Source organism: Bos mutus, chromosome X, assembly GCF_027580195.1.
Source record: "Bos mutus isolate GX-2022 chromosome X, NWIPB_WYAK_1.1, whole genome shotgun sequence".
Taxonomy (NCBI): domain Eukaryota; kingdom Metazoa; phylum Chordata; class Mammalia; order Artiodactyla; family Bovidae; genus Bos; species Bos mutus.
The window spans coordinates 82,283,518-82,301,244 of NC_091646.1; the positions used below are offsets into that span (position 1 = coordinate 82,283,518).

Sequence of the window (17,727 nt, forward strand, 5' to 3'; positions counted from 1 at the left end):
ACTGTAATACACCATATTAACAAATTGAAGGATAAAAGCTATATGATCATCTCAATAGATGCAGGGAATGCTTTAAAAAAATTCAACACCCATTTATGATTAAAAAAAAAAAAAAAAAACTCTCCAGAAAATGGGCAGAGAGGGGAACATATCACAGTAAAGGTAATATATGAGAAACCCACAACAAACATTATTCTCAATGGGTGAAAAACTGAAAGCATTTCCTCTAATATCAGGATCAAGACAAGACTGCCCACTTTCACCACTATTATTCAACATAATTTTGGTTGTTATTGCCAAAGCAATCAGAGCAGAAAAAGAAATAAAATGGATCTATATTGGAAGAAGCACAAGCTGGAGTCAAGATTGCTGGGAGAAATATCAATAACCTCAGATATACAGATGACACCACCTTTATGGAAGAAAGTGAAGAGGAACTAAAAAGCCTCTTGATGAAAGTGAAAGAGGAGAGTGAAAATGTTGGCTTAAAACTCAACATTCAGAAAATGAAGATCATGGAATCCGGTCCCATCACTTCATGGGAAATAGATGGGGAAACAGGGAAAACAGTGTCAGACTTTATTTTTCTGGGCTCCAAAATCACTGCAGATGGTGATTGCAGCCATGAAATTAAAAGACGCTTACTTCTTGGAAGGAAAGTTATGACCAACCTAGATAGCATATTCAAAAGCAGAGACATTACTTAGTGCCAACAAAGGTCCATCTAGTCAAGCCTATGGATTTTCCAGTGGTCATGTACGGATGTGAGAGTTGGACTGTGAAGAAAGCTGAGCACCGAAGAATTGATGCTTTTGCACTGTGGTGTTGGAGAAGACTCTTGAGAGTCCCTTGGACTGCAAGGAGATCCAACCAGTCCATCCTAAAGATTAGTCCTAGGTATTCATTGGAAGGACTGATGCTAAAGCTGAAATTCCAATACTTTGGCCACCTCATGCGAAGAGTTGACTCATTGGAAAAGACTCTCGTGCTGGGAGGGATTGGGGGCAGGAGGAGAAGGGGACGACAGAGGATGAGATGGCTGGGTGGCATCACTGACTCGATGGACATGAGTTTGAGTGAACTCCAGGAGTTGGTGATGGACAGCGAGGCCTGGCGTGCTGTGATTCATGGGGTCGCAAAGTGTCAGACACGACTGAGCGACTGAACTGAATTGAACTGATATTGGAAAAGAATAAGTAAAACTGTCACTGTTTGCAGATGATGATACTATACATTGAAAATCCTAAAGATGCTACCAGAAAACTACTAGAACTCATGAATGAATTCAGTAAAGTTGTAGGATACAAAATTAATGTACAGCAATCTCTTATTTTCCTATACACTAACAATGAAAGATCAGAAGTTAATGAAACAATTCCTTTTACCTTTGCAACCAAGAGAATAATATACCTAGGAATAAACCTATGAAAAGACGGAAAGAAAGCTGTAAGACTGATGAAAGAAATCAAAGACAACACTAACAACAGATGGAGAGATATATCATCATTTTGAAAATGACTATACTACTTAAAGCAATCCACAGATTCAATGAAAGCTGTATCAAATTACTAATGACATTTTTCACAGAACTGGAACAAAAAAATTTATAGTTTGTCATGAAACACTAAACACCCCAAATAGCCAAAGCAATCTTGAGAAAGAAAAATAGAGCTGGAGTAATCAGGCTCCCTGACTTCAGCTTATACTACAAAGCTACAGTAATCAAGATAGTATGGCACTGCCACATAAAGAGAAACACAGCTCAGTTGAACAGGATAGAAAGTCCAGAAATAAACTCACACACCTATGGTCAAAGCCACCTTTAACTGAGAGGATTAAAGCTTAGGCAGTCTGGGGCCCATTAAGGAGCAGGTGAACATTCTCACTCATGCTTTCCTCAAGCCTTGTGCAACAATGTATCTTACCCAAGAACTTGTCTTTCTTTAGTATCTAATGACCACACAGCACAGAGTGTCTTACTCATGGAAATGCTTTTCTTAGATTCTATGTTAATAATTATAATTGTAACAAATCTTGCCTGAGAGCCTGTTTCTCAGCAATAGTACATCTGGTCCAGAAACACAGTGCCTGGAACATCTTCCTTCTGGCTGGCTAATTTTTTACTGAAGTTATCTCAGGACCTATACCTTGGGAAAGGGTCTAATGGAACTTGTACAGCCTTGAACTGTTCTTATCTATTCTTAACAGTCAGTTGAAAAGGATATAATGCCCTGCTTAAACTAGTGAGGCAGGTACTCACTTACCCCCTTCCAGTGCCTTTTGCTGGAGGCTTTCTCTATCCTTTTTAAACTAATAAAACTTTGCTACACAAAGCCCTGAGTGACTGAGACAGTGTCTTTTGGGTCCTGGAGTGAAATTTTCTCCTTCAGAGACCATGAACATTGGCACTGTTCTCCATAAGCTATCCCTATCATCACAAAGAAGGCAAGAACATACAATGGAGAAAAGACAGCCTCTTCAGTAATGGTGCTGCAAAAACTGTACAGCTACATGTAAAATAATGAAATTAGAACACTTCTTAATATCATTCACAAAAAGAAACCCAAAATGGATTAAAGACCTAAATGTAAGGACAGACACTATAAAACTCTTAAGAGGAAAACATAGGCAGAACACTGTTGGACATAGATTGCAGCAAGGTCCTCTTTGACCCACCTCTTGGAGTAATGAAAATGAAAACAAAAATAAACAAATGGGACTAACTAAATATAAAAGTTTTTACACAGCAAAGGCAACCCTAAACCCGACAAAAAGACAAACATCAGAATGGGATAAAATAATTGCAAATGAAACAACTGACAAAGGATTAATTTCTAAAACATTCAAGCAGCTCAACATGAAAACAGCAAACACCCCAATCAAAACATAGGTGGAATACCTAAATAGACATTTCTCAGACCTCCCTCATGGCACAGTGAATAGGAATCTGCCGGCTAATGCAGAGGACATGGGCTCAATTGCTGGTCCATAAAGAGTCCACAAGCTGAGAAGCAGGTAAAGCCAGTGTACCACAACTACTGAACCTGCACTCAGGCCCACAAGCCACAACAACTGAGCCTGTGAGCTGCAACTACTGAAGCTCATTTTCTTAGAGCCCATGCTCTGGATCAAGAGAAGCCACTGCAATGAGAAGCCCATAGACCACAATGGATACCCAGTGCAACCAATAAATAAATAAATAAGACATTTATCCAAAGAAGATATATAGATGGCCAAGAAACACGTGAAAAGACGCTCAACATCTCTAATTATTAGGATAATGCAAGTCAAAACTACAATGAGGTATCACCTCACACAAATTGGAATTACCACCATCAAAAATCTACAAACTGTAACTACTGGAGAGGGTGTGGAGGTGAGGGAACCCTCTGACACTGTTGGTGGGCATGTAAATTGACATACCCACTATGGAGAACAGTATGGAGCTTCCATAAAAAACTATAATTAAAACTACTATTCCACCCAGAAATCCCACTCCTGGGCACATACTCTGAGAAAACCATAATTCAAAAGGAGTACAACTCCAGTGTTCACTGCAGCACTATTTACAATAGCCAGGACATGGAAACAACTTAAATGTCCATCTACAGATGAATGGATAATGAAGTTGTGGTACATATGTATAAAGAATATTACTCAGCCATAAAAAAGAACAAAATTGTGTCATTTATAGTGATGTAGATGAACATAGAGTCTGTGATAAAAGTTAAGTAAGTCAAAAAGAGAAAGGCAAATATCCTATATTAATGCATATTTAATAGATTATAGAAAAATGGTATTGATGAACCTATTTGCTATAATACAGATATAGAGAATGGGGTCGTGGATACAGGGAGGGAAGAGGAGGGTGGGATGAAGTGAGAGAGTGGCAGTGACATATATACACTACCATATGTAAAACAGATAGCTAGTGGGAAGTTGCTGTATAGAACAGGTAGCGTAGCTCAGCTCATTGCTCAGTGATGACCTAGAGGGGTGGAATGGGGTAGTTGTAAGGAGGCTCAAGAGGGAAGGGATATATGTTTACATGCAGCTGATTCACATTTTTTAGCATGAATATATGGGACTTGTTTATTTCCCCACATTTGAGTCTGTTTTTAAATGAAATACATGGTCAAAGAATCATTTTCAGAGAATTTTTAGGAGAACAGGTGACTGAAAACCAAATTCTCTTTTCAAGTCAGCCACAAAATTTTAAATAATAAAGTGCATTTTGTATAACTTACCATAGAGCAGTATCATGTTTGACACAGTCAACCTAAATATTTTTCTGGGGGTCAGCAATCTGTGGCTCATGAGTGGAATATGGCTAATGATCTATTTGTGTACAACCTGGATCTGAGAATGATTTTTACATTTTTAAAGGTTTTCAAACAAAACAAAAACAAAATATGTGACAAATAACTATATATGGTCTACAAAGCCTAAAATATTCATAATCAGGTCCTTTATAGAAAACAGCTGCAGACCCTTCATTTATATCAATGTTGTACAGAATTCAGGCAGTGCAGTTTGAAGTCCAAGATAATGTTCATTTATTCCCATCACCTATATAGTAACATTCTGAAAACGTGTCTTCTGATGTCACCTGTCAATTTCTTTTCAATTTTTCTTCGTTTTTAACATCATTAAATTTCATTAATATTTCTCTTTCCATGATTTTTGTGGCTTTGCAGATTTTCATATATTAAGGTATTAATATCTTTTGCATTTCTGGAATCTATTTGCTCTCCCCAAGTATTTCTCTTTGCCCTTTCATAAGGATACAATTTAACAGTTGGATAAGCTTTGTGGCAGGTTTGAGCATAAGCCTGTCTACTTTTCCAGCTTTCACTTTTTCTTTAATCATCTTAGCCAAGAACTCTAACTCTGGAGAAAAGTTTTCACAAGATTCACACCAAGGAGCATAGAAATCAACCACCCAATGGTTTTTACCTTTGTAAAACTTTTTCACTGAAAGTCTGAGGTGTTAGATCTGTAGATATTTACGTTAAAATCCTACACTCCATAGTCCTAGGGAATAAACATCTCTATTCTAACTATTGTAACTATGATATTGATTAGCTTTATTTGATTTTTGAGAAAAAAATTCATTTCAGCTTGTCTCCGAACATTTTCTTGAGCACAAAAGGAATGATACTGTTGGCAGTCTATATTGCCCCCATTGATCAGTTCAGTTAATATCTAGGCCATTCTAGCATTAAGATTTCACATGGATAACATCATGGAGACTAGAAATCAATCATCCAGACTTTACATTTTCTATGTTTAACTAGCTCATTGAAAGTGGTCAGTGTCAAGGAAATCACTGAAGAATTTATAAGGTCCTCTATGATCTCCAAGATCTGTTCAGCAAAGTGATGTCCTTCATATTCATGAATTTTAGATTTGTTGAATACCACTGCTGTTGAATAAGCCTGAATGTTACACATGTTACAGTGTCCTTCCTGAACTGTACAATCTAATGTACCAAACTTAAGCTGACCATAAAGATGCTTTGGTGCTTTTCATAACTCTGGCAATAAAGCTCTACATGGTGGACACCAAGGGGCAAAAAAATCAGCTAGCCATGGTTCTTTGTCATTGGCAGGAAAATGTTGAGATTCAAGTGTGGTAAGATGAGAATTAACACTTTCTTTGGCAAAGGCAAGCATATCATATAAAATCTTCTTTCCATGATGAATTCCAAATTATTTGATTACTTGTCCTTTAAATATTGCTAGACATGGTTGAATACATTTATTTTTAAGTAGAGACTTTAGTTTCTTCAACTCAAGAGCAATTAAATTTTCATTTTTTCCAAAATGAAAAAATAAAAGCCATTGATGGATGATGAGCCAAATGACCCTCTACTGTGTTTGCTGAAAGTAGTTTAAAATGTGGAAGATTATTTCCAATATTTCCAAATATATTCCAAATATATTATTTCCAAATATATTTCTTTAGCATCCAATTAAGTAAGAAACAAGACACTGCTTTTCTCATTGTTATTTAAAGTGGCTCTAGAAGGAAAATAAGCAGTAGTACTTGTATATCCAAACTTTTACAAAGATTGTCCTGGGTGGCACAGTCTATCCATTCTACATTAACAAGACCATCCAACACACCACTTAACCTTAGACCTGTTTGTGAAGTCACACAATCTCCTTTGGAACAAAAAGTGATCAGCTAGCTAATACCAGTAGAAAACACAGTTTGTATGAAGCTAACACAATTTCTTGTCCATAATTCTGTCACTGTGCTTCTAACATGCTGCATGGCAAAATTCACTAAACTTTCTTTTTGATCTATGCCTGTGATATTTCACTACAGCCATTCTACATCTAAAATCGAAGAGGCTGGGATAACTGTTGACTCTTTTCATTCAGCAAAGCATTCTGTCATCACCACAGTTAACAGCTCTAATTAGAAGCAACCCATCTACTTCTTTAGCAAAGTCTTTCCATGTGAGAGGCAAATTATGGCAATGTGAACACCCTGGGGAGTAAAAGTTCACAAGCCACAGATCTCCAGATGCGGAGAGCGAGCTCCACCCGTGGCAAGGGTCATGAGGAAGGAGGCTCAGCATATGCAAAGGCGGGATCGAGCCTCAGGAGTCTCCCTGGAAATTCTCGAGCATCTACCCCCAAAACCAGAGTCTGCCTACTTTCTGCTTTGTACTTTCACCTACACCTCTGACTTTACGGGGGGGGGGGGGGCTGTCCCCCACTGCCTCTCTCTGAAAAAAGAGTTAGCTTACAGCTCCAGTTGATAATTCCTGGGTGTGACAGTGTTTAACCTACAAACTCCTTTGGAAATCCTCTAGCCTGCCTGAATAGGTTTTTCCGGCCACATGTGATTGTTCAGAGCCTCCCAACTGTGAGAGGCAGGAGATGTTCTAAACTGTCTAAACACCGATTCCTTTGAGTAGTTAAAAGATTGATTAGAAATTGTATTGGTGAAGGGTTTTTCACTTATTGGGCCAATGTTTGCTGCTAAGTCTCCATACTCCTTACCTACTGTGTCCTTGGCAGTGTATTGACTGATATAATGGGTGTATAGAAATGTAAGTAGTAGCCTCAATGTTTGTAACCTTGGACCCTTGAGTTAATTCTTTTCTTGATTGAGCCCACCTCACCTTTGCCCTATAGGAATGCAGCTTTGTCAATGCTTTTTGGAGGCTGGTGCCTGACTTTGGAATAATCACCTTTAGAGAAAGATAAGTTTCTTAAAATGCTAACAGGCCTCCTGGCCAGAAGATGATGTAATTCACCTGAACTTTTGCATATGATAAGTTTGAAAGCCTGGCTTCGATTAGGACCAGGAACTGCTGTCCCTGCATGACTCCACCCCTTCCCCCATTATCCTCTATGCACAACTTAAGGTATAAAAACTACTTTGGAAAATAAAGTGCGGGCCTTGTTCACCGAAACTTGGTCTCCCCATGTTGCTCTCTCTCCCAAATTCTGGCTGAGTCTCCATCTGGAGCGCGGAACCCACCATGCTTACTAATTATGCCTGGGCTTCTAAGATCCGACTGGGGAGGCCTCAGTGTCTCCTCTCCTTCGGGAGAATGGAAGGACGCCTGCGGCCTACATAAGTGGTGCAAACTTCTTGTCTTGAAGTTTTATTGGTCTCCTGCGTAAACCAAGCTACTCAGCCTTTTTTCTCCACTGAATTTTCCTACTGAGCTATCCTCATTCTATTACTCTTTATATCTTTGATAAAATATTTAAATAAATATGTCACTGACGCCGTCCCCACTTCGAATACCCTGGATCAGCTGGGGCTGGTCCCTGGCATCCAGAATTAACAGCAGTGTCAAATTCTCTTCTATCCAACGCTATGATTTCAGGATCTTCATCATAAATACTAAAACCATAAGGATAACAATTCTAGCTTTCATAGTAGTCTCCTTTATTATCAGTAAGTCCCCTCTCTATATATTTGTCATACTTTTTCCACAGATCTTAATCTTTGAGTAGTTCATATTCTGTATTTTTAAAAAATCATTATGTACATTTGAGTTACTCAGGTTTTTATCAAGATGTAGTTTAAATACCAGTTTCTTGAAAGCTTGTCTTATTTCTCTACTGCTTCCATTTTAAATACTCCAAGTAAACTGTAAAAACTCTGATCTGTACCCACTAAAATGGCTGTATACACTATTAGAAAACAGCATGAACATTATTGAGTCTCTGAAATAGTCATCTTCATTCAACCATTGTTTTTCTTGTATAAGTTCTGACTTAAATGAACATTAAGATAATGTCACTCATTCCAGTTGATGCTAAATGCAAATTTGAGAACTGCATACATTAATCCAAAGGTGAAACAGGGAGCACAAATTGTCTCCCAAAATGTTAATCTGTGAGTGTTTTTCAGTTATGTCAACTACCAATTGATGCTTGTCAAGGGCATTTGCCAACTGCCTCTGTGGAGACTGAATCATGTGCTGCTGCAGCTGTTGACCTTCAACACACTGTGAAGGGAGTTCAGGCTGGAGAATGAGGCATTTTTTGCTCCATGGAAACTAGAAGAAAGGTCTTTAGACAGATATTTTCAGGAATTGATTTCATGATCTCAATCCTTGCATCTCCTCATGTCTAGAAAAGCATTAAATAGTATCTTGTCCTAAACCCCTTCATGGAGACATCAATTCCTGGTGACTAGCAAAAACTTTTTGTAAGACAAGTGCTTGATTGCATTGAGCTCCCACTTCACCAAAATCTTATATATATTGATATTCTCTCACTACCTCTTTGTAACAGTTTCTCAGAGCTATCTGAAGTGCCATCTCCCAGGCTGCAGTCCTAATTTTGCCCCAAGTGAAATTTAACTCACAACTCTCATGTTGTGCATCCTTTTTTAGTCAACGGTTATGGTGACTATGAAGTGACCCAGTGTGGATTTCCCTCCTTCACCTGAACGGTTTGAGGAACAGTAGATTTAGTACCAGCAGTGGCTTATACATCCTCAGAGAGTCCAGAGGTTTATTTGATGGTGGACCAGGTTACCTACCCCTTCCCAGTTGAAAGATATGGAGGGGGGCAGTTGAAATATACTGGGGCATTCCCACTCAGTGTTTAGACATTGAGTGGGACTCAGGAAATACATTGAGGTTTAACAGTTGTAGGAGACTGAGTGATCTGTGCTGAGTAGTTAGGTAAGAGGCTGATCTGTTGCTTTTCATCAATTTGGCTGCCCTTATAGAATTTTTCAGGATAAAAGTGAAGATATCACATGAGAGCTTTATTTCAAAGAAGAGGCAAGATGACCGAGAAATTTATAGGAATGGTGAAGGCCAAGTCCTCATATTGTGCAGTAGTCCCATAGGGAAATTCACTCATTAATTAAAACACCTACTCATCTGGGAGCTCAGATTAGAATTGTCCATTCAGTGATCTGAGCACCTGTGGTGGTCTTAGACTGCCAAAGAGAGTTACTGAGACATGTAAGAGGGCTGAAATGACTCTGGGGGTGACTCCTGGAGGAGTTAAGCTCACAAGCATTGCATTTGCCCACCACATTGAAACTGTCCACCCCAGATTGAGACTTGAATCCATGTGTCAGAATCTAATCAAGCCAAAACCCAGTTTGGGACACAAACCCACGTGGCTGGGAATCAAACTCAACCAAAACCCACAGTCTTCCAACTAACTGAGATCACAGATCTGGTTTCAAGACCTGATGAAGCCCTGGTTCTTGATGTCTTATTACAGAAAGAATTAAGTGAGAGACAAAATGATAGGTTAGAAGTGTATTTATTTAGAGAGAAACACATTCCACAGGCAGTGTGGGCCAATGCAGAGGGAGAGTGTAGCCTTGAAATGTGGCGTGGTTAGCTTTTATGGGCTGGGTAATTTCATAGGCTAATGAAATTACCTCTTTGATGGTCAACCTTGGAACTGTCATGGTGCCTCTGAGTGTGTCATTCAGCTTGTTGATGTGTTATGATGAATGCATGCTCAGTCGCTTCAGTTGTGTCCGACTCTTTGTGATCCTATGGACTGTAGTCTGCCAGGCTCCTCTGTCCATGGGGATTCTCAAAGCAAGAATACTGGAGTAGGTTACCATGCCCTCCTCCAGGGGATCTTCCCAACCTAGGAATCGGACCCAAGTCTACTGCATTGCAGGAAGATTATTTATCCACTGAACCACCTGGGAAGCCCACAATAAGCATATACTGAGGATCAAAGTATAGTTGAAGTTCACCTGTCTGCCATCTTGGACTCATTTGATTCTAATCAGGTTATGTTGTATCCTCAGGCTATTTCATTCTTTCAAAGGTTGTGGCCTGCCCACTTCCTTCCTGTTTCAATGCCATTTCAATAATGAATTTTATCAATGACAAATTCAACTTAAAATGGGAAATAGAGCCTCTCAAACACAGAAATGAGGGACATCAGAAGGTACCCTCTAACACTCCAGCCAGGGTTATGTATGTACAAAATTGCACTTGCAAATACCTACTTAATTGTGGAAATTATACTAAGGAGATATCAACCTAAAATGGCCAAATTAGGGTTCTTTTGACATTCCCAAATTGATATTTTTGTATGCAGAGTTAGAAAAGGCCAGCAGTAAGATCAAACAGACTGAATGGAATGCTTACTTTGATTGATGTCTAGAAGTTTCTAAAACAAGAAACAATAGAGTAACTTCTTTGCAGGAAACCAAGAAGATATTGATTGAAACTATATCAGAACTAAAAAGTCCACTAGCACTGACTCTGCCTTTCCCTCTGTTGTAGACGGAAGTCAACTGTTTCTTTTTGACTTGCTTTCCATTGCTTTTGTTATTATAATCATAAATAATGGCCTGCATCAGAGAATCCTTTCCTTCTGCCTGACAAGCTTAAGTGCCTTTGTTCATAACCCTATCCACTTGAAGATTGCAGGAAGGAAGAAATTAACACATTCCCTGCCCGAGGCTTGCCAACCTAGGAGATATTTGCAAGATTAATGAACTTCTTTACTTTCATTCTTCACCTCCCCATCTCCATCCATTAAAAAAACCTGCATCTATACCGCGAAAAGATGGTTATTTTAAGACGTTAGTCTGCCATCTTCTTGCTTGGTTGGTCTTCTGAATAAAACCATATTCATTGCCTCAGCACCTCATCTCTTGGATTCACTGTCCTCTTGTGCAGTGAGTAGAGTGAGTTTCGACTCAGGAACAAATTTGTCTTAGCCAGCTATGATCCTTGCTGCTTGTAGCTAGCTGATTCTGGTCAGGGAATGTTTCAGTAAGATCTTAAACAACTCCTAGAACTATTTTGTCTGAGGATCTTTCCTTCAGGATTCCCAGAAATGGCACCCAGTGCTTGACAGCTGAGACAAGGAACCAACAAAACTTCTGAGTCAATGGACTCAATTTTGTTTGCAGGGTAAGTCTACCCAATTCAATAGCTGTTTTGTTTATTTGTGGTATTGTGTGCACTTTTTGTGCTAGAAGTCAGTGGGAAACAAAAATACTGATACAGAAAGTGATTTTAAAAAAATGTTTGTGGAAAGTTGACCCTGAAAAAGTTAGTTTCATGCAGTCAGTTTTGACTGAGTTTAAAATAAATTTAATTGAGTAAATGAATTTAAAAGTAAGCTGCTGGGGGGGCAGTCCCAAGATGGCAGAGGAATAGGATGGGGAGACCACTTTCTCTCCCACAAACACATCAAAAGATCATCTTCACCGGGAATAACTTCCACAAAACAACCTCTGAATTCTGGTGGAAAACCCCAGATACCCATGAGGACAAACCAATCTCTTTGAAAAGACGTAGGAAAAAAGATACAGATGAAAAGAGAGACAAAGGATTTAGGGATGGAGACCCATCAGGGGGAGTGTGCTATGAAGGAGAAGTTTCCATACAATAGGAAACGTCACAGTCAGGGTCAGTGGGGAGCTTTGGAATCTCAGAGGACAGCATAACCAAAAAAAAAAAAAAAATCACCACATGCCGAGGACCAGCCCCGGCTGATCCAGGGTATTTGAAGGGGAGACAGCGTCGGTGACCTATGCAAATGGTAATTAGAGATATAAAGAGTAATAGAATGAGGATAGCTCAGTAGGAAAATTCAATGGAGAAAAGAGGCTGAGTAGCTTGGTTTATGCGGAAAATCAATATAACCCATGACACCAGGTTAGCTCTGACCACGGAGGCCGCAGGCGCCCTCTCGAATAGCGGAAGGTGCCCCACCTTAGACATCTTCTCGAGTGGGTCTTAGAAGCCCAGGCAAATTAGTGGTTGCAGAGGATATCCACGCTCTAGATGGAGACTTCAGCCGGAAGTTAAAGGAAAGAATGACATGGGGAGACCAAGCATTGGTGAGCAAGGCCCATAGCTTTATTTTTAACAGGGGCTTATATACCCTAAGTTATACATAGAGGATAATAGGGGATGCAAAGTCAGCAGTCTTTGATCCTTATCAAAAACCAGGGTTTCTTTCCTGCAAATTTATTGTATACAAATGGTTTAGGTGATTTACATCATCTTCTGGCCAGAAGTCCTACTAACATTTTATGACTCTGGACAAGGACTTATCAACAAAGACTTATTTTCTCTAAGAGTAATTATTTTAAGGTTTGGCGCCATCTTCTGAAGATAAAATTGCATTCCTATAGGGCGGATGTGTAATGGGTTTACAACAAAGAAAAGAATTTATTACCTTAAGGGTCTAAAGTTACTAACACCAAGGCCACTACTTATTTTTTCTACATACCAACTATTAATTAACACATATTCAAGGATACAATACAGGGGATGTGAAAACTTGGCAACAATCATTGGCTCATCAATGAAATCCTTTACTAGTTTATTCTGACAGTTTCTAACTCTCTGAGAGGCTCTAAACTATTTGAATAGCTTAAGCTTCCCGTGCCTCTCGAGGCTGGGAGACTGTAAACAATCGTATGCATAGCTGTAGGAGTCCGGGTAAACTTGTCAGGCGAGTTAGAGAGCCATCTGAGGGGTTTGGATTTAGACACCCCTAATTGCCCAGGAACTTTATTAACTGGAGCTGTAAGTTAACTCTTTGACAGAGAGAGCGAGATGGTGGTGGGGGACAGCCCCCAGTAAAGTCAGAGGTGAGAGCACAAAGCAATAAAGTAGGCAGACTCTGTTTTTTGGGGGGAAGATGCTCGAGAATATCCGGGGAGACTCCTGAGGCTCGATCCCGCCTTTGCGTATGCCAAGCCTCCTTCCTCATGACCTTTGTCACGAGTGGAATGCCTCACCGGCTCCTGGCAACCACAGAATTCATGCTGAATGGCAGTTACCAGTGGAGATGCAGCTTCATATGCTCGCATCCACCCTTAGCAAGTGGGGACTGGGTGTGGAGGTGCGGATGCATCATCAGTCGTTAGGGTAAGGACTGGTGTTGAATGCCATGAAGATATTCTGAGGGAAATAAAATGACATAGAAAACCAAACCATAGGAATGCCAGAGAGACAAAGAAAAACAAAGAACCTTTCCCACAGGAAGGCTCAAACGCCTCACTGTGATTGATCCCTGGTGCTCACAGAACAAAGTATCATGCCCTAGCGAATAACAAAGGAGAGCAAGCTGGCTGCCCTTCAAGGCCCTCCCCAGAGGCAGAGAGGAAGGTGTGTGACAGCCAGAGGCAGAAGGCAAAGGGCCACTTCAATCTCGGCCCCAGAGACCGCATCTCCTTCCAAGCTGTGAGCAGGCTGCCGGTCACTAACTATGTCTTCCTGGCATCCTGGATGGTTTATATCTGCCAGGACTGTCACAGCCTGAGACCAGCTCCCCTGAGGAGATGCATGGCCCACCTGGGACTGTGCACTCATGGTACCCCTGAGAGCTTGAGTGGCTTGGATCTGGGAAGTGCAAGAGACACAGACCCCACCCAGAACTGTGCCCTCGTGGAGCACCTGGAAGCCTGAGCAACTTGGACCTGGGAAGTGCATGCTGCTTTGGGCTGTGGCAACCCCTGTGTGGTCCATCCACAGTGAGTGCTACCCAAACCCATTGCTACCCAAATGCTACCCAAACATGCCAACAGTGTTTGCAGTGTCCCTGCCTCTCCACAGCACAACTGAACAAGTGAGCCTGAGTAAGTGGCCACTTATTGCCCCCTTGTGCCAGGGCAGAGATTAGATACTGAAGAGACTTGCAAGCAGAGGAGGCCAACTGAAGCAAAGAAGGGGGAACAGCCTAGAAGTGGCAAGAACAACAGATTAAAATCCTGCAACTAAGCTGAGACTCTGTATCTGAGGGGCAACTGTAGACTTTAAGAACAAGTACAAGCCAGAACAAGGTATTATCTGACACTGATTTGATCCCACAATATTTTATTTTTATTTTTGTGTTCAATTTTGTTTTATTCTTTTTATATTGTACTTTTGAGAATCTAATATCTATTCTAGTTTTTTAATATTTCTTTTTGATATTTGTTATTAATTTTGTACCTCTAACAGTCTGACATTTCATATCCATTTTAACAGAGGGATTTGATTACTGGCTTGATTGCTCTATTCACTTTTGATTCTCCCTCTTCTCCTCCTGGTCACCTCTATCACCCTCCTTCCTCTTCTCTATATAACTCTGTGAATCTCCTTGGGTATTCCTGGCTCTGGAGAGCTGTTTCACCATTAACCTTGGTCTTCTGTTCTGTGTTGACAGAGAAGTCTTGATGCTACTGTAAGAAGTTGGGATGAAAATCCAGAGACAGGAGACTCAAGTCCAGAACTTTGGAGCATCACAGAAGTCCTGACACCAGGGAACATTAATAGACGAGAGTCCACCCAAGACCCTCCAAACCTACACTGAGACTAAGCTCCACCCAAGAGGTAGCAAGCTCCAGTACAAGACATCCCATGCAGTCCTCCAGCAAAACAGGAATACAATCTTGAACATTAAAATATTGGTTGCCTAAAGCCATACCAAACCCACAGATACACCCAAAACTCACCACTGGACACTGACCGCCCTCCAGAAATATGAGATCCAGCTTCATCTAACAGGACACAGACACAAGTTCCCTCAGCCAGGAAACCTTCACAAGACACTGGTCCAACCCAACCCACAAGGAGCTGACTCCACAGTTAAGAGGAACTATGACCCTACAGCCTGCAGAAAGGAGACCCCAAACACAGCAAGCCAAACAAAATGAAAAGGAAGAGAAATATCCAGCAGTGAAGGAACATGATTAAAAACCCAACAAAAGAGGAGATAAGGAGTCTACCTGAAAAAGAATTCATAATAATGATAGTAAACGTGATCCAAAATCTTGAAATCAGAATGGAGTTACAGACAAATAGACTAGAGAGAAGGCAATGGCAACCCACTCCAGTGTTCTTGCCTGGAGAATCCCAGGGACGGGGAGCCTGGTGGGCTGCCATCTATGGGGTTGCACAGAATCGGACACGACTGAAGCGACTTAGCAGCAGCAGCAGACTAGAGACACAGATTGAGAAAATGCAAGAAATGTTGAACAAGAACCTAGAAGTAAAAAATAGTCAATAAGTAATGAACAATGCAATAACTGAGATTAAAAACACTCTGGAGGGAACCAACAGTATAGTAACTGAGGCAGAAGAAAGGACAAGTGAGCTGGAAGATAGAATGTGGAAATAAATGAAACTTAATGGAAAAAAGAAAAAAAAAGAATGAAAATAAATGAGGACAGCCTCAGAGACCTCTGGAACAATGTTAAACACCCCAACATTCGAATTACAGGTGTCCCAGAAGAAGACAAAAAGAAAGGGCATGAGAACATATTTGAGGAGATAATAGTCAAAAACTTTCCTAAAATGGGGAAGGAAATAGCCACCCAAGTCCAAGAAGCCAAGAGAGTCCCATACAGGATAAACCCAAGGTGAAACACGTGAAAACAAGTACTGATGAAATTTAAAAAATTAAACACAAACAGTAAATATTAAAAGCAGCAAGGGAAAAGTAACAAATAACATACAAGGGGATCCCCATAAGGATAACAGCTGATCTTTCAACAGAAACCCTGCAGGCCAGAAAGGAATGGCAGGATATACTTGAAGTGATGAAAGGGAAAGTCCTACAACCAAGATTACTCTACCCAGTAAGGATTTCGTTCAGATTCGAAGGAGAAATCAAAAGATGTACAGACAAGCAAAAGCTAACAGAATTCAGAACCAACAAATCAGCTCTTTAGCAAATGCTAAAGAATCTTCTCTAGACAGAAAATATAGAAAAGGTTTATAAAAACGAACCCAAAACAATAAAGTAAATGATAACAAGATCATACTTATCAATAATTACCTTAAAAGTAAATGGATTAAATGCTCCAACCAAAAGAATAAGACTGGCCGAATTGATACAAAAAAAGACTGCTATATATATTGTCTACAAGAGACTCACCTCAAACCTAAGGACACATACAGACTGAAAGTAGGGGCCTGGAAAAAGGTATTTCATGCAAATAGAGACCAAAACAAGCGGAAGTAGCAATACTCATATAAGATAAAACAGACTTTAAAATAAAGACCTTTATAAGATACAAAGAAGGACACTACATAATGATCAAGTCAAGAAGAAGATATAATAGTTATAAAATATATGCACCCAACATAGGAGCACCTCAATATATAAGGCAAATGCTAACAACTATTAATGAGGAAATTAACAGTAACATAATAATAGTATGGGACTTTGATACCCCATTCATACCGATGGGCAGATCATCCAGACAGGAAATTATAAAGGAAACACAGTTTTAAATGATACAGTGTACCAGTTAGATCTAATTGCTATCTACTAGGCATTTCACCCAAAAACAATGTATTTCACCTTTTTCTCAAGTATCTTTTTCTGATCACAGTGCTGTAAGATTAGATATCAACTACAGGAAAAAACAGAAGTATAGACCATCGGGAAAGGATAGAAAGCCCAGAGGCAAACCCACACATCTATGGTCACCTAATCTATAATAAAGGTGTCAAAAATTTTAAGTGGGGGAAAGAAAGTCTCTTCCAGAAATGCTGCTAGGAGATCTGGATAGTTCCATGTAAAAGAATGTAGTTAGAACACTCCCTAACACCATACACTAAAATAAACTCAAAATGCATTAAAGACCTAAATGTAAGGCCAGAAACTGTAAAACTCTCAGAACAAAACATAAGCAGAACATTCTTTGACACAAATCACTCCAAGATCTTTTTCTGACCCACCTCCTACAGTAATGAAAATACAAACAAACGGTACCTAATTAAATGAAACTTTTGAAGAGCAAGTGAAACCATAAACAAGAGGAAAAGATAACCTCCAGAATGGGAGAAAATATTTCAAATGAAGCAACTGTCAAAGATTAATCTCAAAACAGAAATAGCTCATGCAGTTCAATGTCAAATAAACAACACAATTAAAAATATGCAGAAGCCCTAAATAGACATCTCTCCAAAGAAGACATACAGATGGCCAAGAAGAAGATAAAAAGATGCTCAACATCACTATGTATAAGAGAAATGCAAATAAAAACTACAATAATGTATTACTTCATACTGTTCAGAATGACCATCATCAAAAAAGTCTACCAACAACAAATGTTGCAGAGTGTGGACAAAAGGGAAGCCCCTAATACTGACAGTGGGAATGTAAATTGATGCACCTGCTCTGGAGAATAGTAAGGAGGTTCCTTAAAGAGCTAAAAATAGCACTACAGTATGATGCAGCAATCCCACTACTGGGCATACATGCAGAGAAAACCAAAGTTCCAAAAGATATATGCACCACA

At 39.8% G+C, this 17,727-nt stretch overlaps 1 pseudogene; it reads right to left on the reverse strand.

Annotated features, from left to right (window-relative positions):
• Positions 1 to 4,649: 4,649 nt before the first annotated feature.
• Positions 4,650 to 9,915, reverse strand: LOC102280121 (dnaJ homolog subfamily C member 10-like; annotated as a pseudogene).
• Positions 9,916 to 17,727: the final 7,812 nt, after the last annotated feature.